This window comes from Sander lucioperca, chromosome 8, assembly GCF_008315115.2.
Source record: "Sander lucioperca isolate FBNREF2018 chromosome 8, SLUC_FBN_1.2, whole genome shotgun sequence".
Taxonomy (NCBI): Eukaryota; Metazoa; Chordata; class Actinopteri; order Perciformes; family Percidae; genus Sander; species Sander lucioperca.
In genome coordinates, this window is record NC_050180.1 from 1295159 (window position 1) to 1311398 (window position 16240).

General features: G+C 42.4%; 1 protein-coding gene across 1 annotated transcript in view; it reads right to left on the reverse strand.

Moving 5' to 3' along the window:
* The window catches only part of gli2a (GLI family zinc finger 2a), a 115879-nt gene extending 102539 nt beyond the window's left edge, over positions 1 to 13340 (reverse strand). The window contains exon 1 of the mRNA XM_031279058.2: positions 12812 to 13340. The gene's annotated coding sequence lies outside the window, so the exon portion shown is untranslated. The remainder of the gene's footprint in view (positions 1 to 12811) is intronic.
* Between the last annotated feature and the right edge of the window lie 2900 nt (positions 13341 to 16240).

Below are 16240 nucleotides of genomic sequence, written 5' to 3' on the forward strand. Positions count from 1 at the left end.
TACACTATACTTTTTATATTTTACGACCATTTATCCCTTTCCTATTATTCAATACTTCTTCAGCTGTACCTTCATATAAAGTTAAGCCAGAAATGCAGTTTAGCTCCCAGTCATATCAAATGGTCTGGCTCAACGAATGTACATTGCTGGAATAACGGCTGACATTCAGGGCCTCTCTCACGTGCCGGATGTCCCTCCCCTCTCACAATCTCGGGTATCTGGGAATAGGACGGTTGTGATTGGTTTTAAAGAAATAAGCCTACAAACAAGCCAGAGCGTCCCCCCCCTCTATCCCAGAATAGATTGGCGGTGAAGCTAGACCATACTCCAGCGCTGACACAGCGCTGTGGAGATCTGGCAATGCAAGACTATTTATCAAGCAATGCTGTTCAGTTCCCAGCTATAGATGAAGTAATGCAGTCCAGCTTTTCAAGCAGCCAGCAAACCCACCGCAATTTCTTCAGAAATTGCATTCTCTAGTTTTTAAAACCACATTCTAAAACTTTCACTTTTTGCTTTACCACATGTGAAATTGTATTTCTGCCAACTTCAATCCTTTCAATTTTTTTTGTTTCTGTATTTTTTTGGGCCAGGATAAAGAGAAGAAATATAAACACGCATCTTGGGTCATGGTGAGGTGAAATAAAACTCTGCTCTAGTCAGCTAGAAATCGATCGGAAGGCCACATTCTGCTTTATGACGAGTCATGCATAAGTTCAAGGAGCTGACCAGATTACTTTTCCCTGGAATTGTACCTTGTACAATTTCTTGTGACATGTGATTGATTGATTGATTGATAATCAATATTTTTTATAACAATAGATCAAAATGTTGCTCGTAGCGACAAACTCATTAAGAATGATCACCCCAAGATCTACGGAGCGTTTTAGCATCTTTCAGCTATTTTAGTTTTGTTTTAGTTCACTCTAACCGCTCTCATAGCGCTGTTTTCAGTCACAGCAGGCAACTGTGTTCAGCAAAAAAGTTCTTAAAACCTACTCTAAACTATTACCCCAGCACCAAATTGGCTAGCTGGTGAATATAGCATTGCAGCATTTAGCAGCTTCACAGCCAAAGAGTTTCCTCAGAAGAAAGGGATTGTTAGAGACTAAAACAGAGCCAAAAGTAAAATGATTAGTTGACCATCGCATCAAAAAGTGATGCTTGGTCTGGTGCCTTTGGGGTTTATTGTTGACGCAAAAAGTCTCGTTTAGCGTCATATGTAGAAGCGCTTGTTCAGGACTCTTGGCGTCACTTTTTGACGCTCTGGGTTGGGACGTTCGTTTAACTGAAAGATCGTGGGTGAAAAATGTACATTTCAATGACAAAAACGGGACACAAACCCCCGTCTCTTGGGTGAAAGTCCTGTGTTGTTTGACCCATCCACCACCCCAACCAACGTCCTTACGCAGATTTTCGGTCTTTCATACTACTCTCTACCGTTGTCGCTGTTAATACTATGTCATCTTACAGCGCTGCGGCCGAGCTGCCCGGTGCGTTCCATACACATCTCTAAATCAATGCTAATGTTGCTACATATCTACTAGATGTTTAAATTGCCAATTGCATGCTATAAAGTTAAAAGGTGATGAGTCGTAGTCACAGCTAGTTCCAGCCGACCCCAAGTGGCCAAAATATCTCTTATCTTTAAAACCCTTAAGAGAAAAATACAAAACTCCTAAGACGCCAACAATATTTGACGCTGAATCATTTATCTCTATATACTTTAGTTGCACACTGTCAATGTCTTATTTGATGCTTTTTACTTTATACCTTCATACTTTCAAGAACATTTCAAATAAAAAAATACAGCAAAATGTGCATTATACCATGGCAAAGCAATTCACATCAGACTGAGAATGTCTATGTTGACAGATGACACACTGCAATGGACGGCAAGTTTCAGAGACCTCTGGGGGAAGACAAGTTTAGACTGGGACAGGGCACATTCTCCATAAGTGAATCACTCTTTGGAGAAAACGTCTCCCTGTGAGGATTTCAAGCTCAGGTCTAAAAGGTCATGTAGTAGATTGTGAGAGGTCTGACAGGAACGCATTAGCCATTAGTCTGATACAGAGGTTGAAACAACATCACTACAGGTTGCCACACATAGATCGACATAGAGTATTGCCACAATATCTTTTCTCAAACCAGAGTGCAGGTTTTCTATAGGCAGGCCCTTTAAGTGCTTCACATGGCTCAGTAACTAAGGGAAATTAGAAAGTAAAGGAAAATTAACCTTTGAGTTATTCAAATTCCAATCCAAAATTATGTATAATATTGATCTAGAGCAAGATTGTTCATATATGTCAATCCTGTTTGTAATCATGTGAATTAGGGCTTTAAAGACAATGCTTTTTTCCACCCTTTCCAGTTTTCTGTGTTTTTTTTTTATCTTCTGTCCGTTCCATACCTTTACAATCTGCTATCTGCACATGGGGACTCAAATCCCTTCCCAAAACCCAATCATCCAGTGGATTGCAGGAGATACAGAGTAATGAGCAGCTAACAACTGATGTAATATAAAAGGCATCTAAAACAGCAGAGAAAAGCCCTGTGGATGAGTTCTTACCCCACCCCTGAACCTGACCTTTCCTGCTAGTAAAGGCAATATCCTGTGGTCGATCTCTCCGTCTCCCTCAACCAACACAAAACAGATGTGGAGCTCATGTCCTACACACAGTCCCGAGCATGGAGGAATCTACATGGATGTAATTTGGCTTTTTTGTCTTAGAGAATGAAAAAAACTACAGTGAACGAACAGATACGAAGCAAGGGTATAGAATAAAGTAAACCCTAATTAACAGGTGCACAGACTGGTAGGTATGGTTACAGGAAGATATGTGCTCTGATGGATCAGTTAGTTGACTCAATAGACAGAAAATCAGTTAATCCAGGGTTTCCCCCAGTGAATTGTAAGCTTGGTGGCCCACCGGGCCATTGTTACCCCCCACCAAGCCTAAGCCACTGGGAAGTATTTTGTACTGTATTTTTAAGACATTTTTAAACAACAGTTACAGTGGGACGGCTCTGTGTGGACCACATTTTTATACCAATCCATCCAAAGGTTGTGGAGACAATTTATTAAAAACAGATGTCATCCTCACAGTGGCACTAAAGAAAACTTCAGGGATCACCAAAATCAGTAGGCTTCATCCTCTGGGAACCATGAATGTCTGGACAAAATGACATGGCAATCCATCCAATTGTTGAAATGAATTGAATTGTTGTCCGCTGATGTTGCATCCCTTGAGTCATGTCCCTAATGTGGCTAAAAATTCTAATTGTGAACATTTGCTGCTCACCTCAGATGCCGGTAATTGTAAATTGAAAAGCAAGCAATCTGAATATGTCTTCATGGGCTCTGTAAAATTGTAAAATGCATTTTTCTATGTTTTCCAACATTTTATATTCTGAACTTTGTATTTATCAAAGGCAGAGTTTAAAAGTGATGTTTTTATTGCTGACATATCACAGCTGAATGAACACGAGTCTGACCCTGTAACCATGTAACGGAGGTGTATGTGTCTGTGTGTAACAGTCACAGCTGTCACCGGTGCCACATGGCACACTGCTGAGTCGAGCCAGCTTCCTCTCTCAAGCATTTGGACTGGGTCATTCATCCCAAATGTGTTGTTAGCACTCACTCTCGACTGCTTCAGCTGTCAATAACCTCACAACTACTTAAGCAAAACTGACTTTGTGTGTGTGTGTGTGTGTGTGTGTGTGTGTGTGTGTGTGTGTGTGTGTGTGTGTGTGTGTGTGTGTGTGTATACATGCGTGCGCATGCATGTGTGTGTACTTGCGTGTGTGTGTTCCTGTGGAGAACCACAGCGGATATGCCTACAAGCCAGTGAGTAAAGATTTGGCCAAATCAAAGTTGGCATTTGCTACACTCAGGTTTCACTGTAGTGCCACTTCCACATTGTTGCGGTGACTGGACCAGCAGTAGAAGTGCCTGTGATAGTTGACAGTCTGTGGCTGCGCATTGCTGGCCCTTACAAGTCAGCTGCTGCTACGTTCAAGTCAGAGCTCAGGTCTTTGGTGACAGGAGGGGGACTTCCCTTGAAGTTAGGGGAATGTCAGTATCTGCGAGCGTGCGTGCGTGCATGCGTGCGTTTGTGTGTTTACCCAGGACCAGTCAGTAGCAGCTGTCAGAGTATGTCACCAGGTGAGATCTTGTGGTAACTTTTACTCCCTACGTCCACACTAAGCCGGCCAAATTTGAAATGCATCTTTTTAATCAGCCTTTATTCAGCTTGCGGCAATCAAATTACTGTACTATAAGGGCATAGGTTTTGTTTCAACATAGGAGGGGACATCTGGGTCGTCCCCCTGAAAATGATGATCGTCAAACATTTCATTTCCTGCATTCTGGTGAATTTGTATGCATCAATTTATGGTGCAAATGTCTTTATTCATGTATGTAAAGGAAATGATTATTCTCCTGTATTGTTCAAAACTTTCTGCATATTCAAAACATCATCACATGTTCCGGGATGTTTTTTGTTTTTTTCAGTAGTAGACACAATTATTGTTAACAGTTATTTTTACCTCTTTTGGGGAGTGTGGATTTTTCGAGGGGGACAAATCTACCTCTTCCAAATATTGAAATCTACGCCTATGAAATGAGAATAACTAAATAACTAAATCCTGAGTTTGGCTGAATTAAAACACTTAATCGTGATGAAGAAAAGACTGGGTCTGTCCTTTAGATGTACCAACTGGAAGATGATTAAGAAAAGGAGGTTGGGAAACATGGATCCACATGTTTCACAATTTTTTGACATTTTACAGACTGAACAACAAATCGATTAATCCAGAAAATAATTAACAGATGAATCGACAATGAAAATAATTGTTAGTTCTGATTGATCTGGTTTAGTGTGGCAGTCTTAGGTACAAATCAGACTCTAAAAGTAATTACTGCTTAAAAAAAGCATGCATATAGCTTTCAACACTGAGAATAAGAATAAGTATGTAGATGTAGATTTTCCACTGTCTTCACCGACCTTTTTTTTCCCTGGAATGCTTTGCTACGCTATGACCACCTGTTGACACCGCTGAGTTCAGTCTGAGAGCAGTCTGACATTACCAAAGCCTTGTATGTGAAACAACTCAGCGCAGAGATGACCCTGCACGTAACCAGTGTGCTTTTCATCCCACTTTCTCTCTAATGAGCTGATTACAAAACATGAGCAAACCTCTTTCTGGCCCAGAGCCAGAGAGCGAGAGAGAGCTTGAGAAGAGAGAGAGAGATGATGGCAGCAGCAGAAATGCTGAGAGGGAGGAGGGGAAGGCTGCGGAGCTAGTTGCTAAAGACAACCACATGTCTCTATATCCAAGTTCAACCCTGACTCTCTCTGTTCCTCTGTCTCTTGTCTCTGGCTTCTATCTGAGAGGAGACTGTGGCCTGGCACTGAGTCAGCACGATTGGGAATCTAATATCTCCCATCATATGGAAACGTAAGAAAAAAAGGAGCCCAACCGCCCAGCCCTTGAGGCTGCGTCGACTTTGTAGCTATGGGAGGGCCTAGAAGTAAATCATAACTTACAAACTCCTTACCATCTCCCCTCCCAACACAAACCCCAGAGTTAGGAGAACAAACAGATCCCACCTCCCTCCCCTCTCTCTTTCTCTGTGTGTTGGCTGCATTTTGTTGTCAGTGGCCTCTGCGTAGACCCAATCTCTGCCCCTGCGTCAGATTTAGGCCTGCGGCAAACATGGCAGACAATGCGCCATTGTCTGTGAGCCTGTGTCAGTCTATCTCATTAGCTCGCAGTCACACAGCAAAGCCTGTTGGGTATTTGATGAGGAAGTGTTAATGATACAGTGAAGGGAAATCCTGATCCTTCTCCTTACAGTCAACAGCTGATCATCTTTTTTTACAATTTATAACACAAACTGATACTTTAAAGGTCCCACATGATGCTCAGTTTCAGGTTGATACTTGGGTTTCCACTAGAACATGTTTACATGCTTTAATGTTGAGAAAACACTTTATTTTTCTCATACTGTCTTCTAAATATCCCTGTATTCACCCTCTGTCTGAAACGCTCCGTTTTAATGCCTGTCTCTTTAAGACCCCCTCCTAAAAAAGCCCAGTCTGCTTTAATTGGTCAGCGTTTGGTTAGCATCTACGCTCTCGGTGTCTCTGCACCGTCACTGCAGTCAGGGAATGACTGTAACGGCACTGTAGTGACACTTTCTACCTATATATAGTATAGTTGTGACATCACAACCGCACAGGAAGTCCTGACAGCTCATTTAAAGACATATAGCTTAAATGTAGGAAAATGGTGACATTTTACCAAATGTAATTTTTCAAAGTCCAAAGATATTTAATTTACTACCATGGAAGACTAAGGCAAGCAGCAAGCATGCACATTTGAGAAGTTGGAACTAGAGAATTGTGGGATTTCTGTTTCTTAAATAACACCAAAATAGTTGCAGACAAATCGACTAATCATTGCACATTTAAAATTGTGATTTCAACCAGTACCTCATCACTAAATGTGCTGTTGATGGCAAATAAAAAGGATTCAAAGTGTTGGGATAAAAAAAGAAAAAAAAAAAAAAAACCTGTCACTTTCCATTGTCCGTGGAGTTTATCTTGTGTTGAGATAATGATATTAGCTTCCCCATCCCCCTCCTACAAATGAGCTGACCTCCCGTGACCTGGGCAGAGTTTCCCCAGAAGACCCCGGAGCTACGGCCACCATTGTTCCTTTGTAAGCCCATAGACAATGATGAGGTTACTGCTAAAATGCTTTTGGGAAACTGGGTTTCCGATGAGTCAGTATGTGAGTTAAGGAGTGTGTGAAGAGTTCGGCCAGGATGATCATCTTTGTGCTGTGTTGGTGATGACACACCATGCATCACACACAGTGCACTGTATGTAGACGGAATCTGTTTAAGCTTTCCTCCCTTTTGGAGATATTGGAGCTGGCTAAGGTCTTGTGCTACTTCTTCTTCTGCCGTTTAAGAATTACAGAGGCATAGGAAGAGGGTTGTTAGACCTTGTCTTGGAAATAAAGTTTTTCTGAGACAACCTATTTCCGCTGCAATTGTGCATTCCTGTTCCAGACAAAGTGCTCGGCCTCCAGTGATTGATGAGGTCAATCGGCCTGTAATGAGCTTGTCAGTTATTTTACCATACAGCCCTTAAAATGGCTTGTTAAATGCACATCAGGCTAGGCGCCGTTTCTCAACGCCATGTGTGTTTTTAGAAGCCCTATGGTCCAAACGTGTTCTTTTGACGGCGGCAGTACAATCCAGCGTGACCTCAGTTGCTGTTCTGGGACTGAAGTGCCCACTCATAGCTGCTCTAGTGTAAAGAGGGGGGAGGAGGAGGGGCGGGGGAAATGTGCAACCCCGACCCAGTTATGATGTGAGCCTATTTAACCTTGCACACTTGAGGGAGAATGAACAGGATGCCAGTGAAACAACGGGGCGTTAAAACAAGCGGGGATTGTCCAGGGGGCCCCCCCCCCCCCCAAAAAAAAAAAGAAAAGCCAAAAGGAAAGGAGATGGGATTCAGTGAAGGGCTCTACAGATGAATGTAAGTGGCCATCTCTCTCGCTCGCTCTCATATGAAGTGCAGGCTGACTGTGAACGATCGCTGTGGCATCGCCTGACACGTAGCTGCCTTTTACAGCCACCTAAATGGCCATTTAAGTCCCGTCAATTCATCCCTGGACATGAGGGAGTTTCAATCCGCGACACAGCCGTCCTCTGTGTGGAGAAGACACCACGACAGCTGATCACATCACTGATACTACAATAATATTCATCACCATTCATTGTTATTTGTTAGGGTAAATTATTAGGTAAAAGCAGGGATTTTCCTGACTCAGATTCGGCCCTTTTGGGGGGGGGGGAACTACGCGCTACAGTAAGCAGGATCGGTCCGCTTACAGTAAAGGCAATAAGTCTGTTACGTTATTTTACAGAAATCTGTATGCATTTAACTGTTATTTCTGACAATATGATAAACAAAAATGTCTGTCATGCTTGAGTAAATGAAACCCCAATCAACAAAACTGCTTTAAAAAAAATTATATTAATATTAAAATACCACTGTTAAAATCCAGGAGAGGTTGCCTGGGTAGCTCACCTGGTAGAGCGCACGCCCATATATAGAGGTTTACTCCTCGACGCAGCGGCCAAGGGTTTGACTCCAACCTGCGGCCCTTTGCTGCATGTCATTCCCCCTCTCTCTCCCCTTTCATGTCTTCAGCTGTCCTATTAAAATAAATGCCTAAAATGCCCAACAAATAATCTCTGGACGGTAAAACTGAGATTAGCGCTTCTATTCAAGTTTATGTTCTGCTTGTTCAACGGATGTTTGGTAAATTGTTCTTAAACACAGTCGGAGAGGATCTGATTTGCTATTTTTTCTCTCAATTCTTATCATTTTTGCGCTGGTGATTTTCCTTTGGGGCTGGCTAAAACATCTTTGGGGGGGCGCCAAAACTTCCTCTATGAAGGAAAAACCCTGTAAAAGTACCAAACATTTACTGCTAACAGATCCTCGGTTGTAATACTGATATTACTACGGAGAAAATATGTTTCCTGTTTCCTGTGCTTAAAATAAAAAAGAGCTCAACAGCAAGGGAAAGCCACTGTTTTAATTCATCTATCTTTGATCCCTTGTGAATCAAAGAGCAAGGCTCGCCACTTCCCCCCTGGTAATGTTGGTAATGTTTGTTTCAGACTATAACTTAACTATAAGTTGTTGTAGCCAAGGCTGTCCTCAACATGCTTAACACTTGTATGATTGTGTCGACTAATCGATCAGTTGATTTAATCGACAGATCTGTAAAACTAGAGTTTCGAATTGTTTTCAAGTTATGATATGTAAAAAGTTCCATTTACTTTTTTTTTATTGGAAGGAGGCTTCATGATATCCCTATATAGGTATTCTGACACAACAAAAGATTTTAGTGAATTCTAAATGTTTCTAAAAAAAAAAAAAGTGTTACGGGTCGAATATGATCTGGCAGTTTCATAAGTTGTGGGTTGCTTTGTGAAGCAAATTTGCCCCCACCACACACCCACACACCCATAAGTTAGCTATGAGGTGAAAAACTATATTGGATGATAATCATTGTTTTATGAGTATTTTGGGCTGAGGTAAATCACCAATCAAATTTGACCCACTAACACAAAAGATGTGTGCAGCTTTCTAACACATAACAAGGGTTACATATTGTGTTTAACAGCGATGTGTTAGTACATTTCACATTATTAAACCATTCAACATGAAAAAAGCATAGAGAAATGACTAATCGACTAAAGAAATCTTAGTCGACCAAGACCAAAACGACCGATGAGTCGACCAATCAGGGGTTCTGAAGCACTCACTCCACATAAAACACACCGGGGCTCCATTCACTTCCAGCTAACATCATGGAGAAGAATGATGGCAGAACAGAATCAGCGATCGGTTTGAACTGAATATTCTCTGTCTAGCTCAGCTGAAAACAGCGGATCTGCAGCACGTTACCGCGGCGATCACTACCAAGCCCGTTTGGACCCGGAACGGCGCTCCAGCACCTTTGATTAATGAATCAATCGAATTGGCAGTTTCATACTTCAGTGTTTCCCGTTTGTAACCGGTGGGCTACCGACAATGTGATCTTCACCTGTTCAGCTGACTTTACCAGTTCAGATAGAACACAACTGTCCTGCTGTGATTACAGACATGTGAACTCACCACAGACAGAGTCCTTGTTCATGGACTCACAGCGCTGCGTTGCTGAGAATGAAAAGAGGAAACAGTGGAATGGATATTTGGCGTTATTTTAAACAAACGGGAAACACTTAAGTATGAAACTGCCAATTCGATTGATTCATTAATCGATGGTGCTGGAGCGGCATTCCGGGTCAGTCCGGCCCACTTTAACCCCTGCGACTAATCGACTAACAGGAGGCAACCCTACACACACACATCCATTATCTGGGCTTTGTTTAAAGTCACTTCATTATGCGCTATGTAAAAAAAAAAGTTGCCATCACAAAATAACTCCAAATGAAGAGCACATTGATGATGAATGAGCCTTTACTGTGAGAATAATAGAACTAATGGCTCTGCGCTATAGGACGTTTATTTCATTTTTTTCATTATTTCATGTTTATTTGAATGAGGACAGGTGCTATGACATAGACATTTGTGCAACAAATCTCCAATGTACAGCATCACAGCATTTACAGCTATTGTTAATTTCCAATGCCCGTCCCTAGAAGGGCTTTTTAAACAGTCATAGAAACATTAAACATTGACACCATAAAATACCCTACATAAAGCACACAAACATACAAGGCACATCGGACGGAGCCACAGTGCCTCTGCAAAATAGCCTCTGGAAGGAACTTGTTTTGGTGGAACATGTGTACGTTCAAAAGTAGTTTTAGTCGTGCAACAAAAAACTCAGATTGGACAGATAGTCTAGCTAGCTGTCTGGATTTACCCTGCAGAGATCTGAGGAGCAGTTAACCATAGTCCTCAGAAATCCACCAGAGTTTAGAACGCCAACACAAAGAAATCGGAAGGTAACGGACATCCAGCCGCAAACGTTTTTTCAGCCGAACCACAGAGGCCTCAGAAGCCTCCCCCCCACACACACACACACACACACACACACACACCCCACTCCCTACCTACCTCGTTCCCAGAAAGGCTGCGTTTTGGTGCGGGTGCCACACCGAGGTGACAGGCTGCTGAACGGCTTCATTGGTACAGTGCCGTGTCTAAGATCAGTGCGAGCAGGGTCGCAGTGGGAAGGCTCAGGGTTGAAGGCATTCTCCCCCCCCCCCCCTCCAACTTTAGAGTTTACTCAGCAGGAGTGGGTGGTGGTGGTGTTGGTGGTGGTGGTGGGGTGTGCTCCTCCCCCTCCTCAGAGTCACTCAGACTTCACCCTCTTCACCCTCTCCTCCAACCTTCCTCTCTGTCCCTCTACGCTAGACTTCATCGGTATTTGCTTTCAAAAAAAAGCTGTACCCCCCTCCTCCTCCTCCTCCATGGCCTATACCCCTCCGACACACACAGACACACACACACACACACACACACACACACACACACCACCCAGTCACTCCTTTTCCAGTATTTGGTTCATTACATTTTCTGCAGACTTACAGAAAAGAGGCAAAAAAGAGAGAAAAAAGAAGCAGATCAATAAAGTGGGGCCTGTGCACAGAGGCGATGTGTGAAAACGGGGGGCTAAAGCAGCATACATACAACAGCACACAGGGGCTGGGCTGTGGAGATGAAAGTGACATGGCCACTATAGGGTCTCCCCCGAACTGAGGCTGAATGAGCTGAATAGGCTCATCCATTCTTTACTCCTTTCACTCTCCGTAGGCCCTAACTGTTGGAACTCTTCATTCCTTACAATGGCCAAATGCACTAAAACTTTTTCTTTTTTTTCTCATGCAAATCACCTCGGCCCTGTCGGGAATTGTCATCATGTGAAGCGGAAAACACACATGCACGGACTCTTACTCGGTTTTCTTGTTTTTCAAAGATCACTGTTATTATTTAAAACTTTAACATATAATTCATTCCTTTTTTATTTACTTGAATTATTCCTTAAGTTGTCTTTTTAAGGCCTGCTCTTCTTTGCCTTCTGTTTTTAATCTTTTCAATTTCAGTTTCTTACAGCATAGGGTTAGGGCCAATGTAAAAAACATCTTTGAGTTCTGAGATTAAAGTCAGAAAGCCTACTTGAATCTCAGAATTCTGACTTTAAACTCAGAACCCAAATCAATGTTTCACATGTGTGTTTTACAATAGTCTCCCGTAGTTTCTCATCAGCATGCGAGAAAATAGTTTCTATTTTTCATTTGTATGTAGGCCAAAACAACTAAGGAAAAAAGTGGGACTCATAAGTACATACATGAGTTTGGAGATCATTAGCAGCGCCTGTTAGATAGGAGTAAAAGCCAACAGCAAATATAGCTGCTTAAGGGCCCCACAAAGGCGTCAAGTGTTTGTTGACTGCTCAGGCCGGAGAGCAAACAGTAAACCTTGAATCTTTCAACAATAAGTCCACATCTCCCACAGTCCTGTCACAGGCGGCAGTGTGTCCACGCTGCTACTGCATTCCCCACTCTTTCTGCCTGATGTTTGTGTCTTTGCTTTGTGGCATTAAGAGATTAAAACAGTAAAATGCTCCTAACGCCAGATTGTGTGTGTGTGTGTGTGTGTGTGTGTGTGTGTGTGTGTGTGTGTGTGTGTGTGACTTCATTAGTGCAATGTGGGACATTATAGGCTAATTGTTTTAATAGTTTTCATACAAGCCTGACAAAGGTGAAATGGTAAATTAAAAAAAATATATGCAAAATGCTTTTCTTGGTGGAAAATGGGCTTAAATTGAAAAATATAAGCCCTTTAGATTTGCAGACTATTTAAATGGGATTAAATCTTAGATTTAACTATAAAAACTGCGTCAGTGTTTGGACACTTGGGTGGAAAAGACTCCAATAGTTTGTGTTGAACTATTACAAGCCATATAGAGGGATTGGCGCCGTGCTTTCTGATCACATCTCTTCCCATATGGATCATGTTGCAGGACAGAAATTGTTTGGATTCCTGTGTCAGATAAATTCAAAGTGCAAATGAGATGTGAAGCTGCCCTAAGCCTCATCGGCCGTTGACATGCAAGGCAAGAAATAGAGAAGGAAAAAAAGGTCAAACACTCCAAGTGTGAATATCAGAGCCGAAATGACGAATGCACACAACCACAACATTACAGCGACTTCTCCTCCCAAACCCGCTGCTGTCAGCATCACCACAAAGTTCCTTACCTTCGCTGCCGTCTCTTTTCACTTCCAACCCGAGGCTCTTCCTTCCACTCACTCTTTTTTTTGTCCGAGGAAAACTTTTGCCTGGAGTCTGATTCCCGTAAACTAGGACTGAGCTGGCAAACGCAAAACGCGCAAACAAGCCTCGCGAAACTCCATGAACCGAGTTCAGAAAAAAAAAAGTTTAGGAGACACTCAAAAGTTTGCACGGCATTACCGCCTCCTCTATCTATCCCGGAGAGGGTTTCAGTGCGCAGCACCACAACAAGTCGAGTCGAACTTTTTCTTACAATCCATCTTCTCCAAAGAGGTGCGTCTCTGCTCTTGTGTGCGTTCTTCCCTTGGCGCACTTTCTTCAGCAAACTGCCACGATGCGTAAAAGCTTTGTTTTGTTTTTTTCAAGTGTAAGCGTAAAAGTTTGGGAGTAAAAAAGCTGTTTGGCTTCACTCGGCAGTTGTAGAGACATGCGGCGGTGTTGAGATCTTCAGGCTGCTGATCTGTTTTCAATCCGACCCCCCCTTCTCTCTCTCGCTCTCTCTCTCTCTCCCCCCTTCACCATCTCCCCCTCTCTCACTCCCCTCGCTCCCTGGTGAGTTGGGCCATTTGCTGCACCAGATGGGCCGGGCTAACTCTATCCAGCAGTTGCCGATGGGGCGGGGGGGGGGGGTTAGGTAAAGTTTCATTTATTGTTCGATTTTTCACGAGCTTTACTGTTAACCATGTCTAGCGGAGCCAGTTTTGGTTTACAAGTCCCGGGAATTATCACACTTGGAATATCCTACACACACACACACACACACACAGGCACACACACACACACACACACACACACACACACACACACACACGCTCGATGGTGTTTTAAGCCCCCAACGTCTCCTTCCAGGCAGCGCTGCGACTCAAGGCACCTAACCTTAACCCTAACCATAGCCATAACCATAACCATAACCATTGCCTAATCCTAGTGTCTTCCAGGCAGCGCGGCCTGGAAGGAGACGTTGGGGGCTTAAAACACCGATAAACCACACACACACACACACACACACACACACACACACACACACACATTTGCATCAGTTCCATCCGTGCTGCAGAAAAACAATACTTTTTTTTAACAGTGTTACATCAAAGTTCCTTGCAGTTCGAAAAAGAGCTGTAGCCTACTTGTATTGTTTTTTTCCTTTTGGGATTGTGTGAGTGGGTGGACAGATAATCAAGGAACTCTCAGACCTTGAAAAAAAACAAACAGACATTACCCCAACAAACACTCCCAGACCCTTTAGTCGATTTAAAAAGTAGACAGCAAGCAGTCTTCATAATTCATGTTTTGTTTATTCCCATCCTTTTTCGTCTGAGTTGGAACTTTTTATTCTGCAGTGCAGCAGCCAGTGGTAGGCTGGGTTGCAGGGGCGGTTTCAGCCCTTTTTAACTGCTCATATATTGTGAGCTAAGGAGTTCTGCTCTAGGAATATCCCAGCATCGTGTAACTAAACCCAGAATCTAGATGATGCCAAGATCATTCAGAAAACATTCCGAGCCATTTTCAGAAAATAGTGCTTGTCAGCCATTGGTCAAAATTGCATAAATCTCTAATTTTTAAAAGTTATTGATATTGTATTTTGGAAATGTCTGCTTATCCGTAGATAAATAAACTATTTCATTTGTAAAACCACCTCACCTTTGTAGTAATGGCCCTGTGGATCAGCGTTGAAGGAAGTTTTCTCACAACTGTTGGTGTCTTTCTAGATAGTTCAGGTTTCCTCCTTTCCATGATGGTCCAAAATGATGTTAAAATGCACAGTTAGCACTGAGAATAACGTTTAAAAAAAATTACGTTTAAAGGGTTCCAGGCACCCCTAAATCACCCCTGATCCTAGAGTCGACCCTGCTGTGTTGCATATAGGCAAACAGCATTTATGTGATTTGTGTAGATCTCATAGAGTAACACTGTCTGTGCCAGATGCTCATTCAGTGTTTGTTTTTTTAAGTTCATTGTTATTTTTAAGGAAAGTAAAGTAAAGAGAAGGAAGAAAGTGATCTTCAGTGTTCCCCCCACCCAGAGTGCATTGTGTACGGTTGTTCTATGCTGGAACACAACTTGGTCACAGATTTGCTGTGAGAGTTTAATATTTGAAATATGAACTCAGGAATAGACAACATAATACCAGAGATCTTCAACAGGGGGTCCGGGACCTCTAGGGGGTCCTCAGAGTCACTGCAGGGGGGCCTCCCTTCATTTTTGAAAGTTGTTTTCAAATTAAAATGTCTTAACATGAATCCAACATATATAAATCCCCACTGAAGATAGGCTACTGGCCTATAGGTAGTCACTAAGGTAGCCATCCACACATCCAGTTCATCCTAAGGATTCACTGTGCCACACGTATGTCTAACATTAAAACATGATTCATAAAATCATGCCAGCAATTATTATTTTAATAATAGGCCACCCTACATGTTATTGTAGGCCCAGTTTAATATGCAACTTTATCTAATACAGTATATGTAGTAGGGGGTCCTCTTTCAGTTACGGGGTCCTTGGTTTAAAAAAAAACGTTGAAGACCCTGACATATACAGTATACAGTAGGGGTGGGAATCACCAGAGGCCTCATACCATATAATCACGATGTCACAATACGATATTATTGGGATTTTAAACATGTTGCAATATTCTGCGATATATTGCAATTTATTACCTTTTTTCCAACTTCAAATTATGTCCCTGAAAGGAAACGTTGTCAACATCTGTTTTTATCTAAAAAGATAAATTTCTCTGTTTGTTCATCTCACTTCAGTTGTATTGCTGCAAAATGGGATTGTCAAGCAGACAAACTGACCAACACATATATAAGAATAATTCACTACTTGGCATCTGTGTATTGATACAGTATTGCCACGGAAAGTATCACGATACTATGCTGTATTGATTCCAGTATAAGCACAGCAGTGGAATGATGGTCTTAAAACTAGATGTGTGTGCAGCCAAGATCAGATAATAAAGCACACACACCTTTTTATGTAATTCTTAGTATTTTTTTAATGGAGTTAGCACCAAACAGTTGAATCACAGTGAGACTGAAGCTTTGGGGGACCTTCCTTTTACTGTCCCCTAATTAATGTAATGTATACAGTACTTTATTAATTCCGCAAGGGGAAATTACAATGTTTTCACTCTATTGTTATGACACATATTACACACAGGCCTGAATTACACACATGCTCAGTACCTATACATGCACTAATGGAGAGATGTCAGAGTGACGGAGCTGCCCATGGAAAGGCGCCCTGAGGAGTTGGGGGTTCGGTGTCTTGCTCAAGAGCACCTTGGCAGTGAACTGGCATCTCTCCAGCTACCAGTCCACCGCCATACTTTGGTCCGTATGGGGACTTGAACTAGCGACCCTCCAGTTCCCAACCCAACTCCCTACAGA